We start from the raw sequence: 13,505 nt of genomic DNA, 5'->3' as shown, positions 1-13,505 counted from the left end.
GAGAAGAAAGAAAAACAAAGAAACTTTATTTAAATAATGGCTGAAAACTTTCCTAACCTGGGAAAGGAAACAGACATCCAGGTCCAGGAAGCATAGTTCCAAACAAGATGAACCCGGAGAGACCCACAGCAAGACAAAAGTTAAAGATAGAGGCATTCTTGAAGGGAGCGTGCGAAAAATGTTACACAAAAAGGAAACCCTGTGATACTGTCAGCTGATTTCTCAGCAACTTTACAGGCCAAAAGGGAGTGGCAGGACCTCTTTAAAGAATTCTTCATTTCGTTGAATGGACTCTGCTAACTTCTCCTTTGGAACAGACTCCAGAAGAGTCAGGTGTGATAAGTAAAAGAACTCCAACTGCTCCAGGGCTTTTACTAAAGTCTGTTTCCTGATCCTTGGGCCACACTCTGGAAAAGCCTGTGGGAAGTGTCCCTGCATCAGCGTCATCTTGCCAAGATGGAAGAGAGCCTAGGACCAGGCAGATGGGGTCAATCACTGGAAAAGGAGAATTCCAACACAGAATCTCTGAGCAGGCGCTGTTTTCATCCAACGACAAAGTTCTTGATCTATTTTTTTAAAAGAGAGCATACAAAGTAGCAAGGAAGCTTGCAACCTAGAATAATTTACCCAGCAAGGAATTAAAGGAGAGAGTTTCCCAGATAAGCAAAAACTAAAGGACTTCATGATCACCATTAAACCAGATTTTCAAGAAATATTAAAGGGTCTCCTTTAAGTAGAAAAGGAAAGGCCATAACCAGAAATAAGAAAACATGAGGGAAAAAACCTCACAGAGACAGCCAAATGTTCAATAAATACAGCAAATCACACATTTAAAAAGCTACTACGATGGTTAAAAAAAAAAGTATCAAGCTCAACTCAAACTACAATAAGTACTTAGGAGATACACAACACAGAAAGATCTAAAATATGACATCAATAACAAAGCATGTATAGGGAAGTAAAAATGTAGTCCTTACAGAATATATTCAAATTTAAACGTCAATCAGCTTCAAATAGAGTGCTATAAAGAATGATATACATAAACCTACAAAGGTACACAAAAAGAAAGCAACCTAAACAAAACACTATAAAAACAGCAAACCACAGGCAAGAGATCAAGAGAAGAAAGGCACAGGGAACAACTGTAAAAACAACTTAAAAACCATGAGGAGCCCCTGGACCAGTTTAGAAGGCAGAGAACAGGAGCGCTAGCTCCTTGGGGGAGTAAGGCAGGCCTCACCCACCGGCTTCTCCATAACATCTAAGGACCCCAAGTTAGAATGGAGTCAATGAGCTTTTCTTTCTGGAACTTACTCATTTCATATAAACAGTCTGATCTTACCCGGTCCCACTCCTGGAAAGCTTAAGCCTAGCAAGGTAGGAGGCAATAATTAGCCAGCAGTTTTTGACACAATTGGTTCTTTATTCTTTGGAGGTACCCCAAGATTCTCCAAAAACAATGAGGGTTCAGTATTTATCAACCAAAGAGGCAGCTCTAGGTAAATGATTTATTTTTTATTTTTTAAGTTTTTTTTTTATTAATTTCAGAGAGGAAGGGAGAGGGAGAGAGAGAAACATCAATGATGAGAGAGAATCATTGATTGGCTGCCTCCTACATGCCTCGAGCCCACAACCCGGGCATGTGCATGTGCCCTTGACCGGAATCGAACCCAGGACCCTTCAGTCCATAGACAGATGCTCTATCCACTGAGCCAAACCAGCTAGGGCTTGGGAAATAGACCTGAAAATGTATGTGGAATAACAGCTTGTCCCCCCTCTCCAAGGGCCATTTCATTTCTAAGCTTTTCTCTAAACCACCAGGTCCAGGCACATGGCACTGGGCCCCACCCCCTCCTCTTCCAGTCTTGCGTCCTCATCCCTGATCACCAAAAGGCATCTTGCTGGCCTCCATCTCAAAAACATCCAAACCAGTGCACTCATGGTTCATGCAGAAGGTTTTTTGTTGTTGATGTTTTTGTTTGTTTGTTTGATTTAAGAGCCTGTAGTGTTGAAGCTCCACAATTTGGAAGGTCATTGTCCGCTGCGTCTGCCAGGCCTGGCGGTGAGCACCGGGCAGCCTGAGCCGGTCTGTACATGTAAGGCAGAGGACCCAGCCTTCCGGCAGATCATTCTGCGGCGCTTGTGGAAAAGGCAAGTGTGAGCGGCAGTTCCAGTCCAAAGGGCAGAGGGTGCACAGCTGCCATGTAGTCACCAGTCTGGCCCATGAAGACACTGTGGTGGGGAGAGAGAAAGCGGGCCCATCCCTCTGGCAAACAGGACAGAAAAGAGGAAAAGGAAAAATCAACAAAGGAAATGAAATCAGGGAGGAGCAGGCAGGGTGCGTTCCATACAGCACGTGCTCTTCCCATAGTGGTCTCCCCCAGGGTCACCCCCACCTCCACCCCCCCAACCCGCCTTTCCTGCAGGGGCCAATGTGCCTTCCATACAGGCCAGGGCTTCAGTTCTGGCAACTGAAAAAGGGCTGGCTCAGCTGGGAAAGGCTAGAGTTTTCATCCAAGGCAATGGTGCAGACAATTAACAGACCGATACACAAACCCTGCAGGAAGCCAGAAAAGAGCTTTTTTTTAAAGTACAAAACACCTTTCCGGGGAGAACAGAGTCCCAGGGCCCCAAAGGCACTGTCAGTCAGCTTTAGCAGGAGCATCCACCCTGGGAACAGTGAAACGGGAACCCCGATCAACCTGAGAAGCCAACCCAAGTCCCTGCTTCCAGAAGCCACCCGAACCCCTGACCCACAGCTGGGGTACCCCCTGAGTCAGCGGGATTCTAGTCCAGCCTGGACAGTGTGCTTTTTCAGCCAACCAAACCATCATGCATTGAAATGACCACAGTGATATTTTGCAATTAGATGTCTAAGACCGACAATGTAAAAACTATGACAGGCACAGAGACACACAGGATGTTACTAACCAAAGGCTGCCTCTAGTGCATTCTTTTTCCTTCAGACAAGAAGAAATTATTTTAGAGGTACAGACATACACACATATATTTTTTTCCCTGATATTCAAAATCCTTTATGAACTAGCCATGCCCAGTTCTGCTGAACCCTTTAAACAAAAGAAGAAAAAGAACAGGAGCCACAAACATGTATATACTTCTGCTATGGGCTGACCAGCTCCAACGACTCTCACTCTGAACACAGCCATTCCCAACAGAAGGCCAGATCCTGACCAAACCCAAAGTCCACAGGATTAGACATCTCGCACGTCACAGATCCAGGAGAGCAGAATGTCAGAACGCCTCACTGCTCAGATGGATATCCTTCTTGAGGTTCTTCATAACTTCTGATCTCTTTTACTTTTGTCAACAGTTGCTTTCAAGTTAATATTTTTTAAGTCAACACGTTTCTACCCTGTGCCCCTTGGCAAGGCAGAAGCCCCTTGAGGAGGAAAGAAGGGCAACATTTTAAAGTGGTGTCCAGAGGAAGGGAGAGGCGATTCTCTTGCGGTGACGTTCTGAGCAGACGTTCGACACACACAAATGTGCCAGTTTCATAAATAATGTTTGTTTTGGTTTCAACACCTCGGACAAGACAGCTTCCAGATCCTTCCCGCCCAGGTGCAGCTGACCAACTTTCCACAGGATGCCAACACGCTGGGAAACAGGTTTTACCTAAAAGAAGAGGAAGAGTGAGTCAGTGCCTTCCTGCAGAGTCCCAGACCTATTCTGGCTCCTCTCTAAACAGTCTCCATCCTATAGTCATACTCCCCAACCACAGGACCTTTGAACGTGCTGCTGTCTGGAAGGCGAGCTCCATTCCTCCAAGTAAGCCCTCCCCTTCCCTCAGATCCCAGCTCGGGATCCTTTCTTAGTTCCCCACACGGATCCTCTAGGTCAGTAGTCAGCAAACTGCGGCTCACGAGCCACATGCAACTCCTTGGCCCCTTGAGTGTGGCTCTTCCACAAAATACTACGTGCGGGTGCACATGTACAGTGCGATTGAAACTTCGTGGCCCATGCGCAGAAGTCAGTATTTTGTGGAAGAGCCACACTCAAGGGGCCAAAGAGCCGAATGTGGCTCGCGAGCTGCAGTTTGCCGACCACTGCCCTAGGCCACCACCTCTTTTCTCTTTGGATCCCTCCTTCCTAGTACTTCTATAGCTGTTTATGCCAGAGCTTGGCAAAAGATATAAATGCTGGTTTCTCTCTCTCTCTCTCTCTCTCTCTCTCTCTCTTTTTTTACAAATCTAGATTCTTAGGCAGCACTATAAACTGCACGTGTATGTAGGCAAGAACTGAATAAGTCAGACTCACTTAGTAGTAAATTTCATTGCCACACAGACTTCCTGTTCGCATAGGCTCGCTCCTTACAGACATGAAGCTCAAATAGTTTTAAGATGCGTGATACCGTAGCTGAGAACTGCCCCCAAGTGCCAATATTGCTTTTCAAACAAACAAAATCGCCCCGTGAGATGCCCACTTTTGACACACACGCTCAGCATTCTGCAAGGAGCAGGGCTGGCAGAGCTTTATTCCAACTGGTTTGGGGATGCCCCTGATGCTGCTGCAGGCCCAGGTCAGATGCCCCAGCATCTGGGGGGAGCCTGCAGGTCACCGTGTACCCTCCGACTCCTCCCAGGCCTCAGAAGCCCACGATATCCATCGCCTCTACAGTCCACATACTAATGTTCTAAAGAGTTTCGCTCCCACCCTCAGAAAATGAGGTGGGCACAAGGGCCTTCGAGCCCAACCTCTCAAGCAGTCCCTGCCCTGAGTGAGCTTTGCAACTGAACCCCAGGCCTCAGTCAAGAAATAAGTCAAGTCTGTTTTCTCCTACTCCCAGCCTCGTCTCCAGGGTCCCCTTGCTGCCAACAGCCACCAAATGCCCTCTGTTCCTAAGACAAGATGCCAGGCATGGCCTCCAGTGAGACAATGGAAATCTTATCAGTTTTTAATTAAACTCCCACAGGCAGTTCTATCCACAAGAGGTGGGAGGCAGGCAATTTTAGAACACATACCTGCACCCCACAGGCACATTTTTTCCAAACCTAAGGAGCAAAGGAGCAGAAGCCTCCCTCCTGGGGGAAGGCAGGGCTGGCAGGAGCAGCGTGTTCTCCAGGCACCATACCTTTGGGCAGCATTTGTCACACTGCCGATGCCACCTACCAGACAAGCGGAAGAACAGCATCTGCCTTGCCTTAGGGGACGCCCAGAGGGTGTCAAAAAAGTCTCCTATAATAAAGCAGGGATGCACACCGACCCAAAACATCAGCCACAACTGCATGTGAGGCCAACCAAGCTCAAAACACATGCAACCAGGATTCGGTCATCTTTTGAAATATGGAGCCATTTCAAAACCTCCGGGTTCTCTCTGTACTCTGCATAGCCACCGCTTCCTCTTTTTTAATTGGGCTTTTTTTTAAAAAAATTATTTTTATTGATTTCAGAGAGGAAGGGAGAAGGAGAGAGAGATAGAAACATCACTGATGAGAGAGAATCATGGATTGGCTGCCTCCTGCACGCCCCCTACTGGGGATCAAGCCCGCAACCTGGGCATGTGCCCTGACCGGGAATCAAACCGTGACCTCCTGGTTCATAGGTGGACGCTCAACCACTGGGCCACACCAACTGGGCTTAATTAGCCTTTTTAAGTACAGAGTTGGAATCTCATTTCTACAGGTCCCCCCACCACCAGCAGCACTTCTGACCCTACACTTTGGAGGTCTTATCTGATGGATTATAACATCGCAGGGATGGGAGCCTAACAAGAAGGCTGTCGCAGCCTCGCCTGCCTGCCTTCTCTCCATTTCCTGCCTGAGGAGCTAAGTTGCAAGATAGTATCAGGACTACACATGTATAACAGTAAGAGCCAGGTACTGCCTGACTGCCCTGGCACCAAAAACAGGACTTTCCTCTTCGCACTCACTCATGAAATCACCCAAGGTTACAATCCAGCCACATCCGATTTAAATGGACTATTTCCCAGAGAAAGACAAAGAGCTGTGAACAGATGATCACGTGTAGACAAGGAAGTTCTCAAAATCACTAAACTGAACATAAAATTGCCCCTGAAATTGGTGTTCTTTTCAAACATATTGACCTGAAAAGTTGTTCGTGATGTGCCTGCTGTTCAGGTGAAAGATGTTCCAAAACAGCATGTATGACATGGTCCTATTTCTGTACAAAAGGAAATTCCACGTATGTACTCACACACACTCTAGTGGTTGTTGCGAAGCAGTGAGATTACAGGTCATTTTATTTCCCCTTTTTCTTATCTGGAATAAGGATACACCCGTGATAAGGAAGGCCTCTAAACAGTCTCTCTAAATGGTCAGTTGTCTTTGAGCCTGAGCACTAGAGCGGTCTTGTGTCTAAGTGATTCACTTCAAGTTCACTGACATCTTGATGTTACTTCAACCATGAACAGCACAAACTTCTAATGCGAACTACCTGAAGTCCAGTTCTTCCCAACACACAGGAAGGCAGGCTAGTGCCCAGCCGTGATAAGGAAAGCCTGTGGGAGGCAGCCGAAGTAGATAAAGTTACAGAATAAACATTCCAGGAAAGACGGGCTGAAAATGAATGACTAAATATTCAATAGAAGTTAGGGGGAAAGAACAGAACACACCCAAAGAAAGCTTAAGGAAGAGAAGCAGAAATCAATTGGAAATGGCAATATAATAGAGAGGATCAAAGAAGCTGAAGTTTGTTCTTTGTATAGACGAATAAAATTAAACTTCCAGCAAGCTGGATCAAGAAAAAGGAGAAAAGGCAACTGTAATCAATGTTAAGGATAAAAAGGGACCATGACCACACATGTTACAAAGATTAAAAAGATGAGAATAAGAAAATGTTGTGTGCCCAACCGGTGTGGCTCAGTAGTTGAGCTTCAACCCACACACCAAGAGGTCCCTGGTTCCATTCCCAGTCAGGGCACATGCCAGGGTTGTGGGCTCAATTCCTAGTAGGGGATGTGCAGGAGACAGCATATGGATGTTTCTCTCTCATCGATTTTCTCTCTCTCATTGTGACTAATGAGGAGGACACAGTTTTCTTCACATTATGTGTTATTTCTGTGCATTGAATGTGAGCCAGATAAAATGGCTAAGCAATAAAATCAGTACGATCACTAACTTTCTTATGTGTATATTATTTTGTAGTATGACTATTACTTATTCTTCTCAAAGGGTGCTGCTCTTCACCAAAAATGTCAATTCTACCTAATGATTTGTTCCCCTCCCTCTGCTATCTATAACCAATCTGTGTTTTGCTTGTGTCTCCTAGATGGGATTCATTGACAAACTATTTCCAACATGAGTAAAGTATGTAAATATGGTAACAGTCATTTTTTTAGGCATAGAGTACAAGAAAATAGTATTTGTAAAGCAGATATGTCTCAAAATATAAAATACCTGAGAATACTGAATAAAAATTTATAATACATTTATGGATAAATTTTTGAAATTACTGAAAGACATTTTTGAAAATATCTAAAAAAAGATGGAAAGTCATTTCATGTTCATGAACTGGAAAAGCCAACATAAAAGGGCTGATTTTCCCTAAACTGATCAATAGAGTCCATACAGCTCTAATCAAAATCCCAAATGTTGCTTTGCTGAATCAGAAGGGCCAAGGCTAAGTAGCGCCAAGGAGAGGTCAGGGAGGTGTGGGAGACTTCCCTGCCAGGTGTGGGAAAGCTGTGTGTGATGGTCAATTTCATGTGTTGACTTGACTAGGTCACACGGTGCCCAGATATCTGCTCACAGATTATTCCGGGCATGCCTCGGAGGGTGTTCTGGATGAGATGAACAATTACATCCATAGCCTGAGTAAGGCAGATTGCCCTCCCCGCTGCGGGTAGGCCTCACCTAATCCGTTGGAGGCCCGAATAGAGCAAAAGGCTGAATAAGGAGAATTTGCTCTCTCTACCTGACTGTTTTTGAGGTGGGACATTGGTCTTCTCCTGCCCTGGGACTGGAACTTACACCGTGGGCTCTCCTGGTTCTTGGGCTTCCATAATAAATCTCTTTTTCCCAGTCAGGGCACATGCCAGGGTTGTGGGCTCAATTCCTAGTAGGGGATGTGCAGGAGACAGCATATGGATGTTTCTCTCTCATCGATGTTTCTCTCTTTCTCTCCCTCCCTCTCCTTCCTCTCACTCTCTAAAAACCAATAAAAAAACTTATTTTTTTAAAAAAGAAAAATGTTGTGAACAACTTTAGGACAACACATTTGAAAACTTACATGAAAGAACAAAATACAACCCATCAGAACTGACCCAAGAAAAAATAAAGACTAGATAGTCCTATAACTGTTTAAAGAACTGAACATCAATAATTTTTTTTAAATCTTTGCACAAAGAATGTATCAGGCTATTCCCGGCAAAGGTAACCAAATAGAGTGGCAGTTTTTATTTATTTCAGAGAGAGGAGAAGGAGAGAAACATCAATGATGGAGAGAATCACTGATCAGCTGTCTCCTACACGTGCCCTACAGGGGATTGAGCCCGCAACCTGAGCATGTGCCCTGACTGGAATCTAACCATGACCTCCTGGTTCATGGGTCAATGCTCAACCACTGAGCCACACTGGCCAGGCCAGACCACCAGCCTTTAGACAACAATACTACTTGTATCAATGTACTCAAGAAAGGGCCCCCTTTTCTACCTTACACTCACGAAAGAGCCTGCATATAGAATTTCTGGACAGACTGATTACTATATTTCTTTGTTGAAGAATTTTTTCTTACTTAGTGAGATCTGAAACTACCACAAAAATGGCTCAGTGTATCACAGAGCCCACAAAGTGATTCTGGTCACCAAATATGGATGAAATTATTTTATTCAGTGGCTCAGAATCAAAACAGCACGTTGGTCCACTTAAACCATCAAGTGCTCTTACTGTACCATACCCACTGGCCTGCGGGTACAGCAGACCCTTTTCATTGTGACTAATGAGGAGGACACAGTTTTCTTCACATTATGTGTTATTTCTGTGCATTGAATGTGAGCCAGATAAAATGGCTAAGCAATAAAATCAGTACGATCACTAACTTTCTTATGTGTATATTATTTTGTAGTATGACTATTACTTATTCTTCTCAAAGGGTGCTGCTCTTCACCAAAACTGTAAATTCTAACTCCCAAGCCCGAGAGCCCAGGGCAGCTGCTGTCCCCACCCGCACCTGTATTTGATGTCAAATACTGTGGAGTCTTCATCCTCATCATCCTCTTCATTCAGCGGGGCCATTTCCACGCGCTCAGCGGGGGTGGTGATGATGTCATACTTGCGGGTCTTCTTCAACCTCTTTCCGGACCTGGAAGAGAGGCACAATCCTGAGGACTCCACCATCCCCCGAGGCAAACCACGCACTGTCCCCAGCCTGGGTTCCAGGGCCTGGCGAATACCCCGGCTCCTGTGCTTTCAGCCATGGGACCTCGGGCATGTTCCTGACCTCAGTAACCCTCGTGGTTCTCACCCACAAAACAGAGATGATTAAAGCTGCCCTGAGCACTGGAAAGCCCAGGAACCAAGACAAATAATAGAAAATCCATGATGCACAAAAGACCAAAATGTTCAATGAGGGCAGGACCCAGCTCTGCACTTGCACGGGCATGATGCACCCCGTCCCCTCCCTCCTCGTCCCTGCCCGGCCCTGTGGCATTGGATGGTCACTGCTCCAAGCACAGGGGGCGCAAGCTGGCATTAAGAGCACTGCCCTGTGGGCCATCAGGTGGGATCTGGGTCAGAGCCTGGCCACTTTCTACCTGTGTGGGCATGGGCAAGTGAGTTCACCTCCCTAAGCCCCATAAGTAAAATGCGATAAGAATAATGTGTGTCCCTCACAGGCGAGGGGGGATGAAGTGAGATGATGCATGTAACAGGCCTACACACAGGAGGCTCTTAGCAAAACGACTGTTAGTAAATATAACCAGCAAATAGAAGTGCTACCGCCTCTCCTGGACGGCCAGGACTTGTAAAAATGAGTCAGTATTGTCTCCATCAGGAGAATTTATGAGGCTGCTGGGTTACAGCACTAAGCTTTTACCGCTGAAATAACAGAGGACCACTGCGGGCCACGGGGGAAGTGCGGAGACAAGGCCCGCGTTCTCCAGCGTCAGGCTCTCTGCGTGAAGGAGGCAACGTTTACCGGGGAATGGCTGAGCGCCCACGATGCCACTGGGAACACTGCTGCTGTTACGACTGCTGATGGCCTTTGCATTTATTTCTCCACTATCTAGATCGAGAAGGAGAGAAACATCAATGATGGAGAGAATCACTGATCAGCTGTCTCCTACACGTGCCCTACAGGGGATTGAGCCCGCAACCTGAGCATGTGCCCTGACTGGAATCTAACCATGACCTCCTGGTTCATGGGTCAATGCTCAACCACTGAGCCACACCGGCCGGGCCAGACTACCAGCCTTTAGACGACAATACTACTTGTATCAATGTACTCAAGAAAGGGCCCCCTTTTCTACCTTACACTCAAGAAAGAGCCTGCATATAGAATTTCTGGACAGACTGATTACTATATTTCTTTGTTGAAGAATTTTTTCTTACTTAGTGAGATCTGAAACTACCACAAAAATGGTTCAGTGTATCACAGAGCCCACAAAGTGATTCTGGTCACCAAATATGGATGAAATTATTTTATTCAGTGGCTCAGAATCAAAACAGCACGTTGGTCCACTTAAACCATCAAGTGCTCTTACTGTACCATACCCACTGGCCTGCGGGTACAGCAGACCCTTTTCATTGTGACTAATGAGGAGGACACAGTTTTCTTCACATTATGTGTTATTTCTGTGCATTGAATGTGAGCCAGATAAAATGGCTAAGCAATAAAATCAGTACGATCACTAACTTTCTTATGTGTATATTATTTTGTAGTATGACTATTACTTATTCTTCTCAAAGGGTGCTGCTCTTCACCAAAACTGTAAATTCTAACTCCCAAGCCCGAGAGCCCAGGGCAGCTGCTGTCCCCACCCGCACCTGTATTTGATGTCAAATACTGTGGAGTCTTCATCCTCATCATCCTCTTCATTCAGCGGGGCCATTTCCACGCGCTCAGCGGGGTCCCGCCTCTGTGGCAGTGCTAAGAATGTCCAACTGATGGCTTAGGCCCACTCCCCTAAGCCGTCAGTTCCCGAGGGCCCGAGGGCTCCCGGACTGCAAGAGGGCACAGGCCAGGCTGAGGGACACCCTAAGTGCACAAATTTCGTGCACTGGGCCTCTAGTATAGATATAAGATTATTGTCTCTGTTTCTCTGGAAAACCCTGGACGATGGGGGGATGGGGGGGAAGCTCAGGATTGGGTCCAGCCTGGATCTGTGTCTCACCTTTGCCACTGATAACTGAGACCTAGGGCAAGCAACATCCCCTCTCTAGACCCCTGAGCCCTCATCTCTAAACTACATTCGCCCCCAGCTCCCACTCTGAGAATCCTACATAGCTGAAGTCTATCTCCAAAGGATCCGAAAACCACACTGTACTCCTGAAGTCACCACATCATTCCGACTTTCCTACATGCCTTGAGGAAGCGCACCTGGCTTGGGAGCTCATCCATGAAGTCCCTCCAAGGAGTAGCCCCCATGCCCACCCCATGCTCTCGGGAATCCATTTAAGAGGCTGAGAAATGTCCATTTGTGTTCACAGTGACTGCAGATGGGGCTGCTCAAACCAAGTCCCTCACAGCAAGCACATGGCCAACTTCTTGTCTGAAATGCCGTCCTCCCTCTCCTCCTATAAAGCTGACTTTTCAGTGTTCACATTTGGGGAAAGTGAGGAATAACCCTTTATCTGTAAGTATTCCCTGCTGGCTTTCTGGGTGCTGTGTAGGGATCAGAGCAGCTCCCCCCATAAGCAGCACATCCCACGGTCGAACACTTGAACAGAGAACAAGGACCCGCGCCTGGCCTTTCGGGGTGTTCAAAGGTGAACCCTCTCACCGCCCAAGCCCGGGAGCCCAGGGCAGCTGCTGTCCCCACCCGCACCTGTATTTGATGTCAAATACTGTGGAGTCTTCATCCTCATCATCCTCTTCATTCAGCGGGGCCATCTCCACTCGCTCAGCGGGGGTGGTGATGATGTCATACTTGCGAGTCTTCTTCAACCTCTTTCCGGACCTGGAAGAGAGGCACAATCCTGAGGACTCCACCATCCCCCGAGGCAAACCACGCACTGTCCCCAGCCTGGGTTCCAGGGCCTGGCAAATACCCCGGCTCCTGCGCTTTCAGCCATGGGACCTCGGGCATGTTCCTGACCTCAGTAACCCTCGTGGTTCTCACCCACAAAACAGAGATGATTAAAGCTGCCCTGAGCACTGGAAAGCCCAGGAACCAAGACAAATAATAGAAAATCCATGATGCACAAAAGACCAAAATGTTCAGAGGGCAAGATCCAGCTCTGCACTTGCACGGGCATGATGCACCCCTTCCCCTCCCCCCTCGTCCCTGCCCGGCCCTGTGGCATTGGATGGTCACTGCTCCAAGCACAGGGGGCGCAAGCTGGCATTAAGAGCACTGCCCTGTGGGCCATCAGGTGGGATCTGGGTCAGAGCCTGGCCACTTTCTACCTGTGTGGGCATGGGCAAGTGAGTTCACCTCCCTAAGCCCCATAAGTAAAATGCGATAAGAATAATGTGTGTCCCTCACAGGCGAGGGGGGATGAAGTGAGATGATGCATGTAACAGGCCTACACACAGGAGGCTCTTAGCAAAACGACTGTTAGTAAATATAACCAGCAAATAGAAGTGCTACCGCCTCTCCTGGACGGCCAGGACTTGTAAAAATGAGTCAGTATTGTCTCCATCAGGAGAATTTATGAGGCTGCTGGGTTACAGCACTAAGCTTTTACCGCTGAAATAACAGAGGACCACTGCGGGCCACAGGGGAAGTGCGGAGACAAGGCCCGCGTTCTCCAGCGTCAGGCTCTCTGCGTGAAGGAGGCAACGTTTACCGGGGAATGGCTGAGCGCCCACGATGCCACTGGGAACACTGCTGCTGTTCCGACTGCTGATGGCTTTTGCATTTATTTCTCCACTATCTAGATCTAGACTCTTTTTCAAATGCCTTGCCTTCTCTGTGCCCCTCCCTTTGCAAGTAGAGCCGATATGGCCCCCTTGCCACAATTCTTCTCCCCTGGAACAAGGTCTCATTACGCCAGGAGGCCTCAACAAAGTGATGGCGACTGGCGGGTTTCCGTAAGTGTCCTCGCTGGCTTCACGGGAGCAGGCCGGACCAGCGATGTTCTAGAAGAGACCAAGGGTCCCTCCACTGGAGCCAAAGCACACATTTCTAACAAGTCAGGGGAGAAGTTCAACATTCTTTTACTCTGAACTGCAATCCTAAAGCCAGGGGGGTTGTTTACTCAAAGGCCCATTCAACAGCTGGTCAGCGGCAGGTTCCCAGGGAGGCTGGCAGGCACCCCACGCAGACAGAGGCGGAGGGAGCTGCGCTCCGCTGACCAACTGGAGAGAGGCCTTCCTTCCTTGCCCCCCCCCCCCCCCGGGGGAAACAAAAAAAAAAAAACCCCCCCGGG

At 47.4% G+C, this 13,505-nt stretch overlaps 1 non-coding gene across 1 annotated transcript in view; it reads right to left on the bottom strand.

Moving 5' to 3' along the window:
- Window positions 1-1,972: 1,972 nt before the first annotated feature.
- Window positions 1,973-13,505, bottom strand: part of LOC102242362 — a 21,000-nt gene continuing 9,467 nt past the window's right edge. The window contains exons 2-3 of the transcript XR_001362816.1: window positions 9,145-9,276; window positions 1,973-3,633 (exon numbers count right to left, since the gene is read on the bottom strand). This is a non-coding gene — a transcript (uncharacterized LOC102242362). The remainder of the gene's footprint in view (window positions 3,634-9,144; window positions 9,277-13,505) is intronic.

Source organism: Myotis brandtii, unplaced genomic scaffold (assembly GCF_000412655.1).
Source record: "Myotis brandtii unplaced genomic scaffold, ASM41265v1 scaffold308, whole genome shotgun sequence".
In the NCBI taxonomy this organism is placed as follows: domain Eukaryota; kingdom Metazoa; phylum Chordata; class Mammalia; order Chiroptera; family Vespertilionidae; genus Myotis; species Myotis brandtii.
This window is presented reverse-complemented; position numbering and strand designations above follow the sequence as displayed.